This window comes from Capra hircus, chromosome 23 (genome assembly GCF_001704415.2).
Source record: "Capra hircus breed San Clemente chromosome 23, ASM170441v1, whole genome shotgun sequence".
In the NCBI taxonomy this organism is placed as follows: Eukaryota; Metazoa; Chordata; class Mammalia; order Artiodactyla; family Bovidae; genus Capra; species Capra hircus.
This window is the reverse complement of record NC_030830.1, coordinates 18,415,725-18,431,905: the sequence shown is the minus strand read 5'-3', so window position 1 is coordinate 18,431,905 and position 16,181 is coordinate 18,415,725. Positions and strand designations below refer to the sequence as shown.

The window sequence follows — 16,181 nt, the reverse complement described above, 5'->3', positions numbered from 1 at the left end:
ATCTGGGTCTGGATGCCACATTCTTTTCTAGAACAGAGATGGTGGGGGGGGTGTTGAGGAAGTAAAGTAAAAAGGGCCATCAGTCTTACAAAACATCTCTTGGAATGGCCACCTTGTGGAAGGGATGTGTTCATTTCTTTCTTGCAGCCATTCACAAGCAGGCAGCATCAGATTATTTCTCTGTGAGCTGAACAAAGGCACCTGAGTTTGACAGTCAGGCACAGGGGCAGGGTTCTCTGAGGCAGGCCGTTATATATGATTATAATAACAAAAGCAACACAAATCAAGTCAAAGAAACAGTTCCAAAAAGAGTCAGAACTGGCTCTTCCCTGCAACAAACCTAGCCTTCTTTTCCATATATTTACACAATAAAGTATAACAATGTGCAAGTGTTAAGAAGCAGGAAAGTTTTGGAGTTCCTTTCTTTTTCACCTTTGTAAGTATTCTTAGATGCAGGTGGGAGACAAATTTTGAATCTTACCATAACAGGAAAGAAGAAATCTGACACCATTTTAAACATATATCCTTTACTTTAACCTTTGAACCCACATTCCTCAATGGTAAAGAATCCACCAGCCAAACCAGGAGACCATGGGTTAAATCCCTGGATGGCGAGGACGCCCTGGAGAAGAAAATGGTAACCCATTCCAGTATTCTTACCTAGGAAATCCCAAGGACATAAAAGCCTGAAGCATTACATTCCAAGAGATCACAAAAGACTCAGACAAGACTTAGTGACTAAACACTTTAACCTTTGCATTCTATTAGAATCCCATGGACAGAGGAGCCTGGTAGGCTACGGTCCACGGGGTCGCAGAGAGTCGGACTTCACTCAGCTTCATTGTAAATTTATCACTAAAGGGGTGTTGTCTAAGGATTAAAATATACATAAAAGCCTTTCTCCAGGAACCGTGCCTCCCAGGCCTGAGGGCTTAAGGTGAAAAAATACCTTTGTTTAGCTTCCAGAGAAACGCCCTGACCCAGCCGCCCCTGTGAATGGATGTTGGAAAGAAGAGATTATCATATCTCCTCCAGAGTCTGGTGAGAACAAGAAAATATTTGCAACAACTTACTGGTTTTGTTTGTTTATTTTAACTTTATTGCTTCACCTTCCCCTCTTTGTCCAAGCCAGACTACAGGGTTCTTGAGGCCATTTGACCACCGTCTTCTGCAGTTGGTTGGCTTTGTGGATAAAGTCGCTATTCCTTTCCCCAAAACCTCATCTCTGTGTGGATTGACCTGTGTGGGACGGGAAGTAGGAGTTCGGACTTGATCACAAACTTTAGCGATGCCAGTCAGGGCTTTGCTGCTAGAGGCCAGCAGGCAGGTTGCACAATTTTAGGGTAAGGCCCTCGCAGCTACAGGCACCACTTGTTCTGAGAATCTTCCCCTTCAAAATCCCCTGAAGCGGCACCAAATGCTTGCAGCAAGGAATCCACAGACTTCTAGGAACTGAAGAACTTGACCATCCAGCAGCGTGAGTCGCCCTCGGTGGACAACAGGGAACACCCTCCCCCACACATTTGGGGTTTTCCTCCACCAGGCCAGCCAATTTGTTTTGCCTTTGAGATACCCTGTTGGAGAGGGCACTTGTTGGACTCTACCCGACTTGAAACCGTTTGTTTCCTTCTACTCTGTTCATTCTTGTTGGAATGTGTGCTTTTAGTGTTGGGATTTTGTTTGTGCTTTTGGTGCTTTGTTGTTCTTGAACTTTTAAATATGGGAAATACTCCATCTGTCCCTAAGGAAAGTCTTTTGGGCGGTTATCTTACATAAGTGGGCAAAATAAAGCTGTGAGTCTATGACTAAGAAAGAGATGATATTCTATTATGACAATGTGTGGCTCCAACATATATTAGGATCAAAAAAGCGATGACACCTGAAGGGCTCACTCAGTCACTATACAGTCTTGCAATTGGAATTGTTTTGTACAAGGGCAAGGGGAAAGGGTGAGATTCCCTATGCACAGCATTTATGCTATTACATCAAGAGGAAAAGAAGTCAGATGACTGCCAGCCTACAGCATAGCAGTCTGAAAGGAAACCCAAGAGAAAATCTGTTGTATGAAAGGGAGCGGGAGAAAATGAGAGTGAGGGCATATTATGTCACACCTTAAATCCCACTCTGGCCAATATGGCTCCCCTTCCTGACCAGGTAGCTGTTCAGATTGCTCCCATGCCGCGGACCTACTCCTTTCTCATCTTCATCTTTTCCCTACTTATGGGGAATGATTAGAAGTTTCTATGTTAATCCCTGGGGCACAGGCACTTAGTTTCGTATCACCATCTAAGGCCCTACAGGGCACTCAGTTTGAACCGGGAGCCACTTTTAAAACGGGGCTAGGTCTTCTGAGCGGATATTCCATAGGAGGCTTTAAAGCAAAAGGCCAACCGGATGTCTATAGATGCACAATCCATTCTCAACTTCAGATTTAACCACCTAAGGCCCTACAGGGCACTCAATTTGAACCGAGAGCCACTTTCAAAATGGGGCAAAGTCTCTTGAGCGGATATTCCATAGGAGGCTTTAAGACAAAAGGCCAACCGGATGTCTATGGATGCACAATCCATTCTCAACTTCAGATTTAACGGGAAAAACCATAACCCCCTTTCCTGAGAGGACTCACAGCGCCTGACAACTTTTCACTTCTGTCTTTGCCATTCACCGTCACTCTCAGGTAGACATTCACACCCTTATGAATTTGATGGTGACTGAGATTAGAAGGAGGATGGTCATTGACATAGCTAGAGAGGAAGCACGTCAGCTTCATCTAGTGGACCTAGATGGAACTCCGGAAGCAAATCAGGCAGTTCCTACCAGTGAGCCTCACTGGGATCCTAAAAACAGAGACATGCCACATCTAGAGCATTACAGAAAGTGCATCTTAGCAGGTAGCTAAGCAAAAGAGCTTAAACAAAATTCTGGAGATACCAAAAAGCTCAGTGAGGATCCCATTAGAGTTTCTAGAAAGAATTTATCAAGCTTATGGGCACTACACTGATAGAGACCCTACGGCCCCTGAGAATATGATGGTAAACAAGACCTTCATTGGGCAAAGTGCATCAGATATAAGTAGAATGTTACAAAAGTTAGATGCTGCATTTGGAATTTACCCTTCTCAGTTAGCAGATGTGGCTTTTAAAGTTTTCAATAACAGGGAACAACGACAGAGAAAAAAAGATGCAAAACAGCTGGCAGGGGCCCTGGATTCCTGGAAGGAAAGTAACTAGAAGAGAGGTAAGCCACAAATGAGAGAGGAAAGATGCTCTTACTATAAGGAAAAAAGGAATTGGAAAAAAGATTGCTCTAGGCTAAAAACTAAGAAGGAAAACAATAAAAGATAGGAGCCACTCAGATGGTTGAAAGAGAGGAATATTGATGAATGAAGAGGACCAGGGGCTCCACTGGACTTGAGGCCCACTTCTAATTTCCCCACAGGAACCCTGAGCAAAATTGACTAGCGAATGAGTTGATGAGACTTGATATATGCAGGTGCAACATACTCTGTAGAAAACACCAAGGTGGTACCAAAAAACATCTCGATTCATCCTGCTCATGGGAGTCTCTGGAGAAGAACGAAATTGTAGACCTGTGGATTATTCACAAAATTGTGTTTGTGTCTGACCTTACTTTTCTTCCAGAGACTGTCCTCCCAAGGTCAGATCTAACTGTAGGCTAACATGTTCTTGTAGGCAGCTTCTTAAATTACTGACCTCTGGCTGTTCTTTGATATCTGGTTCAATCCAGGATCAGTTAAACTGTAGTCATGAACAGAAAGTCTGGACTCTGCTTTCAGATTATCTGTCCTAAGAAAAAGCCACTTAAGTTTTTTTCTTTTTTTTCTTTTTAGTTATTTTGATAGATGGGGTTTATTAAACAATGTTATATGTATAAAAGATTGTGTTAAGTATTCTAAAGGTGATGCAACTAAATTATTCTTCAACAAGTATGTGAGAGCTTACTATGTATCAAATTCCTGAATTCCAAGATGTCATAATGTGTTTTTTCTCTTTTGAGAAATACAGTGTGGCTGTATTTGGAATAAAGAAGTAATTAAAGTCGGATTGGTGTTCTTGAAAGAAGAGACATTCGGGAAGCTCATTCCCTGTTTCTGCCTTTGACGACACAGCAAGAAGACAGCCCTTTATAAGCCCAGAAGAGAGTGCCCACCAGTAATTGAATCAGCTAGTGCCTTAATCTTATACTTCTCAGCCTCCAGAACCGCAAGAAAATTAAATTTTTTAAATTTAAGCTACCCAGTCTGTGGTATTTTGTTTTGGCAGTCCAAGTAGAGTAAGAAACCAGCAGGAACTTATGCTCTTTTTAACCACCTTCCTTTGCAGTTGAATTGTTAGGTGTAAGGAGTTAGGTTAGTTTATGTTCTGGACCAAGCTCAGGGATAGTCTTGGCCTTGGAGATGTTTACATGGTACTTGGGTTCAGAAATTCACTTTTTAAGTAGGTTAACTCAATTTTAACAAGATAGCCCAATGGCCATAAGCCTGGGAAAAGGCAATCTGTTCTAAGAAACACAAAAAATTGTTTATATACCAGAAATCCATTAAGGTAATTGACAACAGGACATATGACTTATTAACACCAGTAATATTTTTTCCTCTGTGTAGGACATCCCTTTATAGTTTTTATCATACCAGGAAACCAAAATATTAAGCAGAGGCAGCTGAGTGAACAAAGGGAAATCAGGCTTTACAATAAGACTTAGGGTTTCATATCCACAACATGTGGTCTCTAAATGTTCAATGAGTGTTCTCTCTAGTAAATAAAATGTTCATATGAATCAGAAGCAGAATCTCAGTTCCCTTGATTTTAGCTGATAAATACTGGTAATTTTTTAACTCTATTTCTGTCGCTGTTGCCTATTTTTTAAAAGTCACTCCAACCACCTTAATTTTGTAATAGCTATCCAACTTGGAAAAGATGCTTAATAAAAATATGTTCATCAATTGATTTGAAAGACTTCCTGTCTTTAAAGGAGACTGGAAAACAGTTGCTTTCTAGGAAAGCTGCTGCTTGTCCATCCATTTTCAATGATTCTCAGTTTCACTGTGTTTATATCGACAATACTTCCAAATTGTAGGGTGTTAACTTATTTTAAAACGTGATTCCATATGCCTAACCATAGGTGCTATTGATTTAAATAGGTGAAATACAAACTTTAAACATTGGATATCTTAATAACAATATTCAGGTTCCTGAGTAAAGAGAAAAGCAAGATTTGGATGGGAAAGGTTGGAGAGTGGTAAACAGTCATGTCTCCAGTGTGCTCAGAAGTGGGCACTCTTTCAATACAATAATCAAAAGTTCTGGGCCTTTTGATCTCAATGCTACTGCTAAGTCACTTCAATCGTGTCCGACTCTGTGCGACCCCATAGATGGCAGCCCACCAGGCTCCCCTGTCCCTAGGATTCTCCAGGCAAGAACACTGGAGTGGGTTGCCGTTTCCTTCTCCATTGATCTCAATAGGTAGGTACAGTTAAAATTACCAGGTTTTCAAAGCGACATATATAATGTTAACATCTAACTCCTTTTGTTCTAATATACACTAGGCAAACTTTGCACGAATTTTGCCTTCCGAAATTTGAAAGCAATTAAAAACACACTAGGGAAATTTCCCCGGGTGGTGAAATGGTCATAGCAAACACCCTCTTCCAACAACACAAGAGAAGACTCGACACATGGACATCGCCAGATGGTCAACACCGAAATCAGATTGATAGTATTCTTTGCAGCCAAAGATGGAGAAGCTCTATACAGTCAACAAAAACAAGACTAGGAGCTGACTGTGGCTCAGATCATGAACTCCTTATTGCCAAATTTAGACTTAAATTGAAGAAAGTAGGGAAAACTGCTAGACCATTCAGGTATGACCTAAATCAAATCCCTTATGATTATACAGTAGAAGTAAGAAATAGATTTAAGGGCCTAGATCTGATAGATAGAGTGCCTGATGAATTATGGAATGCAGTTAGTGACATTGTGCAGGAGACAGGGATCAAGACCATCCCCATGGAAAAGAAATGCAAAAAAGCAAAATGGCTGTCTGAGGAGGCCTTACAAATAGCTGTGAAGAGAAGAGAGGTGAAAAGCAAAGGAGAAAAGGAAAGATATAGGCATATAAATGCAGAGTTCCAAAGAATAGCAAGAAGAGATAAGAAAGCCTTCTTCAGCAATCAATGCAAAGAAATAGAGGAAAACAAGAGAATGGGAAAGACTAGAGATCTCTTCAAGAAAATTAGAGATACCAAGGGAACATTTCATGCAAAGACGGGCTCAATAAAGGACAGAAATGGTATGGACCTAACAGAAGCAGAAGATATTAAGAAGAGGTGATAAGAATACACGGAAGAACTGTACAAAAAGGATCTTCATGACCCAGATAGTCATGATGATGTGATCACTAATCTAGAGCCAGACATCTTGGAACGTGAAGTCAAGTGGACCTTAGAAAGCATCACTACGAACAAAGCTAGTAGAGGTGATGGAATTCTTAATGAGCTATTTCAAAGCCTGAAAGATGATGCTGTGAAAGTGCTGCACTCAATATCCAGCAAATTTGGAAAACTCAGCAGTGGCCACAGGGCTGGAAAAGGTCAGTTTTCATTGCAATCCCAAAGAAAGGCAATGCCAAAGAATGCTCAAACTACCGCACAATTCCACTCATCTCACATGCTAGTAAAGTAATGCTCAAAATTCTCCAAGCCAGGCTTCAGCAATACGTGAACCGTGAACTCCCTGATGTTCAAGCTGGTTTTAGAAAAGGCAGAGGAACCAGAGATCAAATGCCAACATCCGCTGGATCATGGAAAAAGCAAGAGAGTTCCAGGAAAACAACTATTTCTGCTTTATTGACTATGCCAAAGCCTTTGACTGTGTGGATCACAATAAACTGTGGAAAATTCTGAAAGAGATGGGAATACCAGACCACCTGACCTGCCTCTTGAGAAATCTGTATGCATGTCAGGAAGCAACTGTTAGAACTGGACATGGAACAACAGACTGTTTCCAAATAGGAAAAGGAGGACGTCAAGGCTATATATTGTCATCCTGCTTCTTTAACTTCTATGCAGAGTACATCATGAGAAACGCTGGACTGGAAGAAACACAAGCTGGAATCAAGATTGCCAGGAGAAATATCAATATGCAGATGACACCACCCTTATGGCAGAAAGCGAAGAGGAGCTAAAAAGCCTCTTGACGAAAGTGAAAGAGGAGAGGAAAAAGTTGGCCTAAAGCTCAACATTCAGAAAATGAAGATCATGGCATCCGGTCTCATCACTTCATGGGAAATAGATGGGGAAACAGTGGAGACAGTGTCAGACTTCATTTTTGGGGGCTCCAAAATCACTGCAGATGGTGACTGCAGCCATGAAATTAAAAGACGCTTACTCCTTGGAAGAAAAGTTATGACCAACCTAGATAGCATATTCAAAAGCAAAGACATTACTTTGCCGACTAAGGTCCATCTAGTCAAGGCTATGGTTTTTCCTGTGATCATGTATGGATGTGAGAGTTGGACTGTGAAGAAGGCTGAGCGCCGAAGAACTGATGCTTTTGAACTGTGGTGTTGGAGAAGACTCTTGCGAGTCCCTTGGACTGCAAGGAGATCCAACCAGTCCATTCTGAAGGAGATCAGCCGTGGGATTTCTTTGGAAGGAATGATGCTAAAGCTAAAACTCCAGTACTTTGGCCACCTCATGCGAAGAGTTGACTCATTGGAAAAGATCTGATGCTGGAAGGGATTGGGGGCAGGAGGAGAAGGGGATGACTGAGGATGAGATGGCTGGATGGCATCACGGACTCGATGGACGTGAGTCTGAGTGAACTCCGGGAGATGGTGATAGAATGGGAGGCCTGGCGTGCTGCGATTCATGGGGTCGCCAAGAGTCGGACACTACTGAGCAACTGAATTGAACTGAACTGAAATGCAATTCAAAAGCAGGAACAGGGTTTCGATCCCTGATCTGGGAAGATTCCACTTTCCGCAGAGCCCAGCGCCACAGCTACCTAGCCTGCACTCTGAAGCCCAAGGGTTGCAATTACGAAGCCCACGAGCCCTGGAACCTGTGCTCCGCAAAGAGAGGAGCCCGCGCACGGCATCGAGAGAGCAGCCCCTGCTCTCCACAAAGAGAAAGCCCAGGCACAGTAGCCAAGACCCAGGGTAGCTAACTCGACTATCCACACTGCCTGCCATTCAAGAGAGAATAGCAGAAATGCAATTTGGACTTTAAAAACCAGGCTTAAATCTTTAGATTTTACTTTCTAGGCAGTTTCAACCTGTTGTGGGTTGGATTTTCATCTATGTTGTGTTGTTGTTGTTTAGTGGCTAAGTCGTGTCCTACTCTTTTGACCCCAGGGACTGGATCCCGCCAGTTCCTTCTCCAGGGGTTGACCAACCCAGCGATCAACTCCACATCTTCATTGGCAGGAGGTTTCTTTACCATGAGCCACCAGGGAAGCCCCCATTATCATCTATAAGGAGATCCATTGTGCTGTTTATGTGTGGGTGATCAGGAGCTGAAAGGGCATATGCGGTAGTGGTAATAGAAACTCTCTCTTTGCTACATAATGGCACTTGCTTGAGCCAGAAAGTTAGAATCACTATTCTCAAAATTCCAGTAACATCACTGCCTCTTCCCCCAAAAAGGTTTCTGTTGTTTGGATTGTCTTCTCCACCCTCACAGTTGACCTTTGCCAACATCCTTGCATCCTAAATCGTTTTTGATGGGGAATCATCCCAGAAATTTAAATCTACAAAGCCAATGCCCTACCAGAGACTTCGTATCTCTTATCAAAACAAAAGCTCTAATGAGGCCGGAGAAAAAAGTGTTGCCGCCAGGGGGCGATGAGGCTTAACTTCGCGGAGCCAGAAAGCTGGCCCGAATAGTTCAACAGCCAGTAAACCGTAGCAGGTCACCAGGATTCCATAATTCAGTATTGGACAGTTTGGGAATCTAGTTTCTCATGTGTGGCAACGGTGGGGAACTTCGTTTCCGAGATTGGGAAGGTGCGGAAATCTAGCGGAGAGAAAAGATTGAGAAAAAGGTTCCTCTCGCCCAACGTGGGGCTCGAACCCACGACCCTGAGATTAAGAGTCTCATGCTCTACCGACTGAGCTAGCCGGGCGGTTAGTAATTAAGGTTGCTTTAATGAATTAAGAGACTAGGTCGAATAGACTTCCTGGACCGACGGTGATTATAGGATTCTAGATTTTATTTGACTGCTTTTGTTATATAAGCTAGATGATATGAAACGGCTCAGAATGTAAGGATTATTAGATATTATTGGCGCCCATTCCAATCACTTTTCCGTCTTCCTTTCATTCTTACCAACCTGTACTGATAGACCACAAACTGTTTCTGGAATCCAAGAGTAGTAATCTGAACGTCCTAAGAGTGATCCCCAACTCTGGTTCTCCTAGAGTTTCTGGCCTGGTTGACAAAGTGGTTGGTTACAAGCCCAAAGGGCTCAGGTCCTCGAACCCAGAACTGCACAAGGCCTTCTCCGTAACCCGCTAAGAGGTTCCTCTCCTGTTTCTGTCATCTGTCAACCCTGGCCCCTCTTGCCACGCTGTGTAGCTGCGGTCCTGAAGGAACTCCCTGCGGTTTTCTCCTTCCTTTTCAGGCCCCTTATGCTCGTTCATTTGTTGTCCTTCTCCATAATCAAAGTTTATACCCATAGAAAAGGGAGGTTGGAAGGGGTGTTGCAACTGTATTTTGACATAAAATGTTTGACAACCACTGTAATATAGAATCCAATGATTTTTGTGTATTTTGTTTAGCACAGACTGCAAAAGTTCTTTGATTGTAATATGCTAAACAAATATCTGTTTAAAGAGTATACCAACAGTACGTTCCAGCAGTACGGAAAAAGTGCCCCTTCTCCATAAACAAGCAGAGCCCCTATTCCTAAATAATGCAGGAAAACGCAACAAGGAAAGCCGAAAAAAACTTGTACAAAATTTCCAGCCTCACAACTCTATAGGTAAATATTTGATTATTCCATTTGAACCCATTTCTTTGATGTGATGAATGAATGATGGATGACATTGAATTGAGATGTGACCATTGTCTTCCTATACATTCCATATGGCCACAACCGTGGAGTTGGAACTTCTAAAATAACCAGAAATATTTGGCTTTGCAAGAGTTAGTTTATAGCTGTTGGAAAATTGAATAAGACCCGAAACTTAGAAATACTTGCTTCGCTTAATTATCAAGTTATTTATTGGAATCAGGTGCATACACAGCCTACATACTTCTACATGAAAATACAACAGTTTAACTTAACAGCAAATGTACCCGTTTCTTGTGGGTGAGTTTGACGTAACAAAAATTTAACAGCGTGGGTAGACAAAACCTGGGCTCGTCCGGGATTTGAACCCGGGACCTCTCGCACCCTAAGCGAGAATCATACCCCTAGACCAACGAGCCACCCGCCGAAGTAACCTTTTTTAAACGGATTAAATATTTAGCTTCTCGCTTTTCATCTGTGTTCAGTTTCATTTGTAGATGTACATAACTATAAACTACATTTACCCCACTGTTTCTCTTTGCCTTCTACCCTCTCTTCCTAGTTTCAAAAACAAATCGACTTAGCTCAGAACTTCCCTGGATTTCGCAGCCCAGTTCTTCGAAGCTTGGTTTGTATAAAGCCTATTTCTCAAAAGTCGCTGATCCATCCTTTGTAAGAAACAACCGTGACGTTTACTTAAAATGCAGAAACTTGTAGTCTTCTTCAAATCTACTGAGTCAAAGTCCCTGCGGGGTGAGGCCCAATAAGCTGCATTTTGGACGAGATTGACATATCTTAGTATTTTCGACGAAAATAGTGGAAATTCACTCCCCGGGATATAAAGCTCTGAGGTGGTGAATAAAGAAAGAAAATTCGTTGTTCAAGGAACGAGAGGATACGTAATTAGGGTCCTGAAAGTCGATTTTATTGGAAAACGAGACTGATTGAGGAGGTGTTAACATCAAGGGGTGGATCGAACAGAGGGGCAACTGATGTCGATCAACCTGGACTGAATGGTTGGTGACAGACGGCAAGGCAGATTCTGGAAAAGGGCTTAGTCGTTTCTTACTTAAAAAACAAACAAAAGCGACAAAATTCAAAGTAGGAAGAAAACTGTTCTCAAGGTGAGAATCCTCCCTTCAGATGAGAGATGATCTAGTCAAGTAGGAATCCTCAAATGAGCAATCAGAGATCATTCACACTTGCCCTGCATCTCAATATGTTTTCAGACTATTTTGAGGACAGTGTTTTCTAGTGACAGTTTTTCCTTCTAATGAATTTAGTAATTCCTAAAGTGCCTGCTCTTCTATCCATGGAATTTTACACACACACACACACACACACACACACACACACACACACACATTCACGGTGTCCTGCTGCTTTTCTGTTTCTCTAGGGCAAAACTTCGAGCACTCTGACTTACCGAAAAGACAGGTGGCCCGGACTCCCTCGGATGGTTTGGTCTTGTGGCAAAATCATGCAGCAGGTTGTCTCATGGGTGAGTCTCTGAGTTGGAAAGTAGTCAAGACTACACTACAGAGTTAAAAGTTTACTATGGCCCGTACGGGGATCGAACCCGCGACCTTGGCGTTATTAGCACCACGCTCTAACCAACTGAGCTAACCGGCCAGCTGGGAGCAAACGGTTCTTCCAAGCTTTAATAAGAAACTGTTTCGATTCTTGCTATTTTTGTTTGTTTTGCTATTATGAATAGAATGATGTATCTGAGCCACTGGATTTACCTACACCAAAGAAGACTTCGTTCTTTTCCCATTTGTCCTACTTTTTCAGTACCATAACTCAGCAACAATAGCCTCTCCTCCCCTTTCAGTGTTTCCGGACCAGGAACCGTTCCAAGTTTCCAGGTTGTTCCTCTTCGGCCATATGTACGCTGGGTGTGTTTTGCTGCGTTTTCAATTTCAGATAAAAATATCCTAAAATACCTCAAGGTTATCCTGCTTCCCTCTCTACACATACAGTTCTATACTTCGCGGCTAAAAGGGAATCATAGAAAATTAGGCTTAGATACAACGTATTCACAGATGTTTTTAAGGTATGATTTCTGGTCACTTACGTAAAAGGACCTGGAGATGCCGGGGATCGAACCCGGGGCCTCATACATGCGAAGCATGCGCTCTACCACTGAGCTACATCCCCGACCCCTAAAGTAACTGTTTGCAGTTCTTCCCAATACTTTGAATTGGATTTTTTCTCCTCTGTAGATTTTCTGAATGCTTAAGTTAAATTCTTCTTTGCGTTTTCAGTGGAATCTTGAAATGGTTAATGGTGCAACATTCATCTGCATCCCGAGTGGAGAAAGCTTTACAGTGACTGCACCCCTGTCAAGCACTTAACGTAGAGACCAAAGGATATCTGACGAGGGAAAAAGAGTGGGACTGTCCTTTTAAAGCTGCTGCTGCTGCTTTTTTTTTCTTCTTCTTCAAAGATCGCTGAATTACAAAATCATATCGCTCCCTCAGTCCCTCGACCGACATTCAGGTGTCCAAAGTGCGACCGAAAGATGATTTAATTACCCCTTAAAATTATCAGCTTTGGATTGACTTCCTTTTGAAAGTACTTTGGGCCCAGATATAGAATATTTGACTTATTTCTCTGGGAAACTTAGGAACTAAAGGCCAACATTCTGCAGTTTTTGACTGCGCTGAATTCTGTATATTACTATCGTATATATCTCTATATGCAACATAGAGATATAGTGCTTATTTATACATACAGCGTTTATCTATACTAGAGAGTGAGAAAGAACTGGGGAGACATTATAATTAATGTAATATGGTTGTATCTCGGCCTAAAAGAAGACTGTGGCTCAGTTTCTATGTCAAGCAGTTTCCGAAGAGCCATCTCTAAACCGGAATCACAGTCGAACTGTCTTAAATGGGTTATCTGAATGCATACATAAATTGACTATAGTTAATGTATTAGTTTTTACTTGTGTGAGCCCGGATAGCTCAGTCGGTAGAGCATCAGACTTTTAATCTGAGGGTCCAGGGTTCAAGTCCCTGTTCGGGCGGCTTTGCTTTTCTTCTCCCCTCTTCTTACACGTTTATCCACCAAAACACTAACGGAAAGAAAAGTAAGCTCAAATCATAGACTGATTTCCCTAAAAAAAAACCAGGAAGGGATTATGAGCATGGCATAGTTATCATAACCCAGGATATTTTCAGACTGTAGAAGGGCCTTTTAGCCAGAAGTCAGAGCACAGAATATTTCACCTAGATTCTGGAACACAATTAAAAATTTCACTGGTCACAATTTATCAAAGGCCAACTCTTTCTTGAAAAGCAACCAATGTGCGGAACTGCTCTCTCTTCCCTACACTGACGAACTCTGCTCAGCGCTCACTTTGAGGATGCCCAGGTAAACTGTACAGAGGAAGTGGTACCATACTCAGAACTCATGGTCCAGGGACAGAGCTTTCCAACTTCTTTGGCCATGATCAATTTGTACTTTAGTTTACATCTGGACCCCTACACTCATGTGTAACAGGAACAAAAATTTGCCTGAATTACCACTTACCACATGTATTACATTCTATTTTGGATTCTACGTTAGTCTCAAAAATGCTGGGTGATACCCATCCTTAAATTCATTTTGTATCACCCTCATTTGGAATCACTGGGCTGTAGGGTGATTAAAAAAAAAAAAAAGAAATGTAACATACAGTACAGAATAATAGGTACTGCGCTTGTTACCGAGACCAGGCTGCTGCTGCTGCTAAGTCGCTTCAGTTGTGTCGGACTCTGTGCGACCCCATAGACGGCAGCCCACTAGGCTCCCCCGTCCCTGGGATTCTCCAGGCAAGAACACTGGAGTGGGTTGCCATTTCCTTCTCCAATGCATGAAAGTGAAAAGTGAAAGTGAAGTTGCTCAGTCGTGTCCGACTCTTCGAGACCCCGTGGACTGCAGCCTACCAGGCTCCTCCGTCCATGGGATTTTCCAGGCAAGAGTACTGGAGTGGGGTGCCATTGCCTTCTCTGGCTTGCAGAATGACAGACCAATAAGTTGAGAAACTAGTTTCTGGGGCAAGAAATAGCAACATTATTCAGCGTCAGCAGACAGAAGATGGTGGACTAGTGTCCCAAAGAACCATCTTCTCTGAGTTAGAAATCAGGTTTGTTTTATACTAAAAGGGGAGGTGGCAAAGTCCTGGTTCTGGGGTATATTAATTTCTTCCTTCCTGCAACCATTCACGGGAGGGCCTAGTCAGGTGTCCTGTGAGCTAAACAAAGGTATTTTAGTTTAACATTCATTACATGGGAGGCAGGGTTCCCAGAAATGAGCTCTTGCCTATAATTTAAGCTAATAGCCAACATCCCTTTAGTGACTAACTTGTAGCAAAAGCAACAGAATACAAAGGTGAAAGTAACTTATTCTTTCCTATTACACTCTGAGTAATCTGCTTGCACTGACTTTTCCTCTAAATCCAAGTTCTCTCTTCTAGAGACCCCAAAGCCTCAGGTCACCTCAGCACAGGGGCACCATCTCTGCCCTGTTAGGAACTACTGAAGAAGCATAACTTGGCTTTTGGTAATTCCCCAAAGTGGAAATTTCATCCTAATGCATCCAGCAAATTACAGACAAATAAGATTTTACCTTGCTATTAAAAATTATAAAAGACTTCCCTGGCAGTCCAGAGGTTAAGAATCCAGGCTTCTACTGCAATTATCAAACAATTTATAAAACGTCTAGAAAAGAAAAACAGATCACTCCTTGTCAGTTGACTTGTTGGCATGGTAGGCAGCATATCAGCCTCATAATGTGAGAACCTTGAGGCCGTCCTCAGAGTGTAGCATTTGCAGCAAGAAAAATACCACAGAAGTAACCCAATCTGATTATCATTATTATTGTGATGAGTAACAGAAAAAACTTTCTCCTTTAAGCACTTACCACCTTAAAACTTTGATAAGGCCACTCAACTGTAGATGAAAGCTTTTTCTGTCTCTAAGAAAATGCATTTGGAGAAGGAAATGGCAACCCACTCCAGTGTTCTTGCCTGGAGAATCCCAGGGACGGGAGAGCCTGGTGGGCTGCCGTCTATGGGGTCACACAGAGTCAGACACGACTGAAGCGACTTAGCAGCAGCAGCAGCAGCAGCAGCAGCAGCAGCAGAAAGTGCATTTGGGCTGTGACCCCATAGATTTTTGTTTGTTTTTTAATAATGCTTACAGTTTTTTCAAAAGAAACGAAACTTCATCTAACTTTAATTAAACATGATAAGTGGTGAGGGGGGTGGTCACAAAATTGAATATTTTCAAGTGTTGAGCTGCTACACTTCTTGAGAAGATGAAGGACTTACCAATATATCAGTGTGTATAGTTAGATGAGAGTCCAAGGATTCTATGTGCAGCCTTTGGGGGAAGTTTGAGATAGAAAGAGAAGTCAACCACTTGAACTTTTCCATTTTGCAGCTTGGATCTTAGTGGGCTAAAACACCAACCCTGCTGAGGTGTGTGCCAACAACAAAGGTCTACCTGGATGCTAATCCAGATGCTACAACGAAGGGCTATGTGGCTAATTGACAGACTTGCCAAGAATGTTACTCCAGTTCCAGGAAGTGAGCAGTTTATATGTTAGTTATAAAATGACACTGTATTAAATTATATACAGACAAACTATATCTCCACTCTGTACTATTCTCTTGATCTCTAAACCTGTCCCCATTAGCCGGTATATCTTCAAGCACTTAAAATCAAATGACTTCTAGGTAGAGGATTAAGAGGTGCAAACTATTATGTATAAGATAAATAAGCTACAAGGATATACTGTACAGCACAGAAGATATAGTCAATGTTTTATGATAACTATAGAGTATTATCTTTAAAAATTATGAGTCACTATATTGTATACCTGATACTTATATGCTATTGTAAATTAACTATGTGTGTGTGTGTGTGTGTGTGTTCAGTCACATCTGACTCTTTGTGATCCTGCAGACTGTAACCCATCAGGCTCCTCTGTCCATGGTGTTTTCCAGGCAAGAATATTGAGGTGAGTTGACATTCCCTTCTCCAGGGGATCTTCCCAGCCCAGGGATCAGACCAGCATTTCCCACACTGTGGGCAGATTCTTTATCGCTCAGCCATGGAGACTTCAATTTAAAAATATATTTTAAAAAAAGTAATTCTA

The 16,181-nt window shown here is 42.1% G+C and overlaps 5 non-coding genes across 5 annotated transcripts; 1 reads left to right on the top strand and 4 right to left on the bottom strand.

Moving 5' to 3' along the window:
* On the bottom strand, window positions 9,071–9,143 carry TRNAK-CUU. The gene has a single exon. It is a non-coding gene; the product is annotated as a tRNA-Lys (tRNA).
* Window positions 10,379–10,450, bottom strand: TRNAP-AGG. Its single transcript has one exon. It is a non-coding gene; the product is annotated as a tRNA-Pro (tRNA).
* TRNAI-AAU lies at window positions 11,590–11,663 on the bottom strand. The gene has a single exon. It is a non-coding gene; the product is annotated as a tRNA-Ile (tRNA).
* TRNAA-CGC lies at window positions 12,120–12,191 on the bottom strand. Its single transcript has one exon. It is a non-coding gene; the product is annotated as a tRNA-Ala (tRNA).
* On the top strand, window positions 12,993–13,065 carry TRNAK-UUU. The gene has a single exon. It is a non-coding gene; the product is annotated as a tRNA-Lys (tRNA).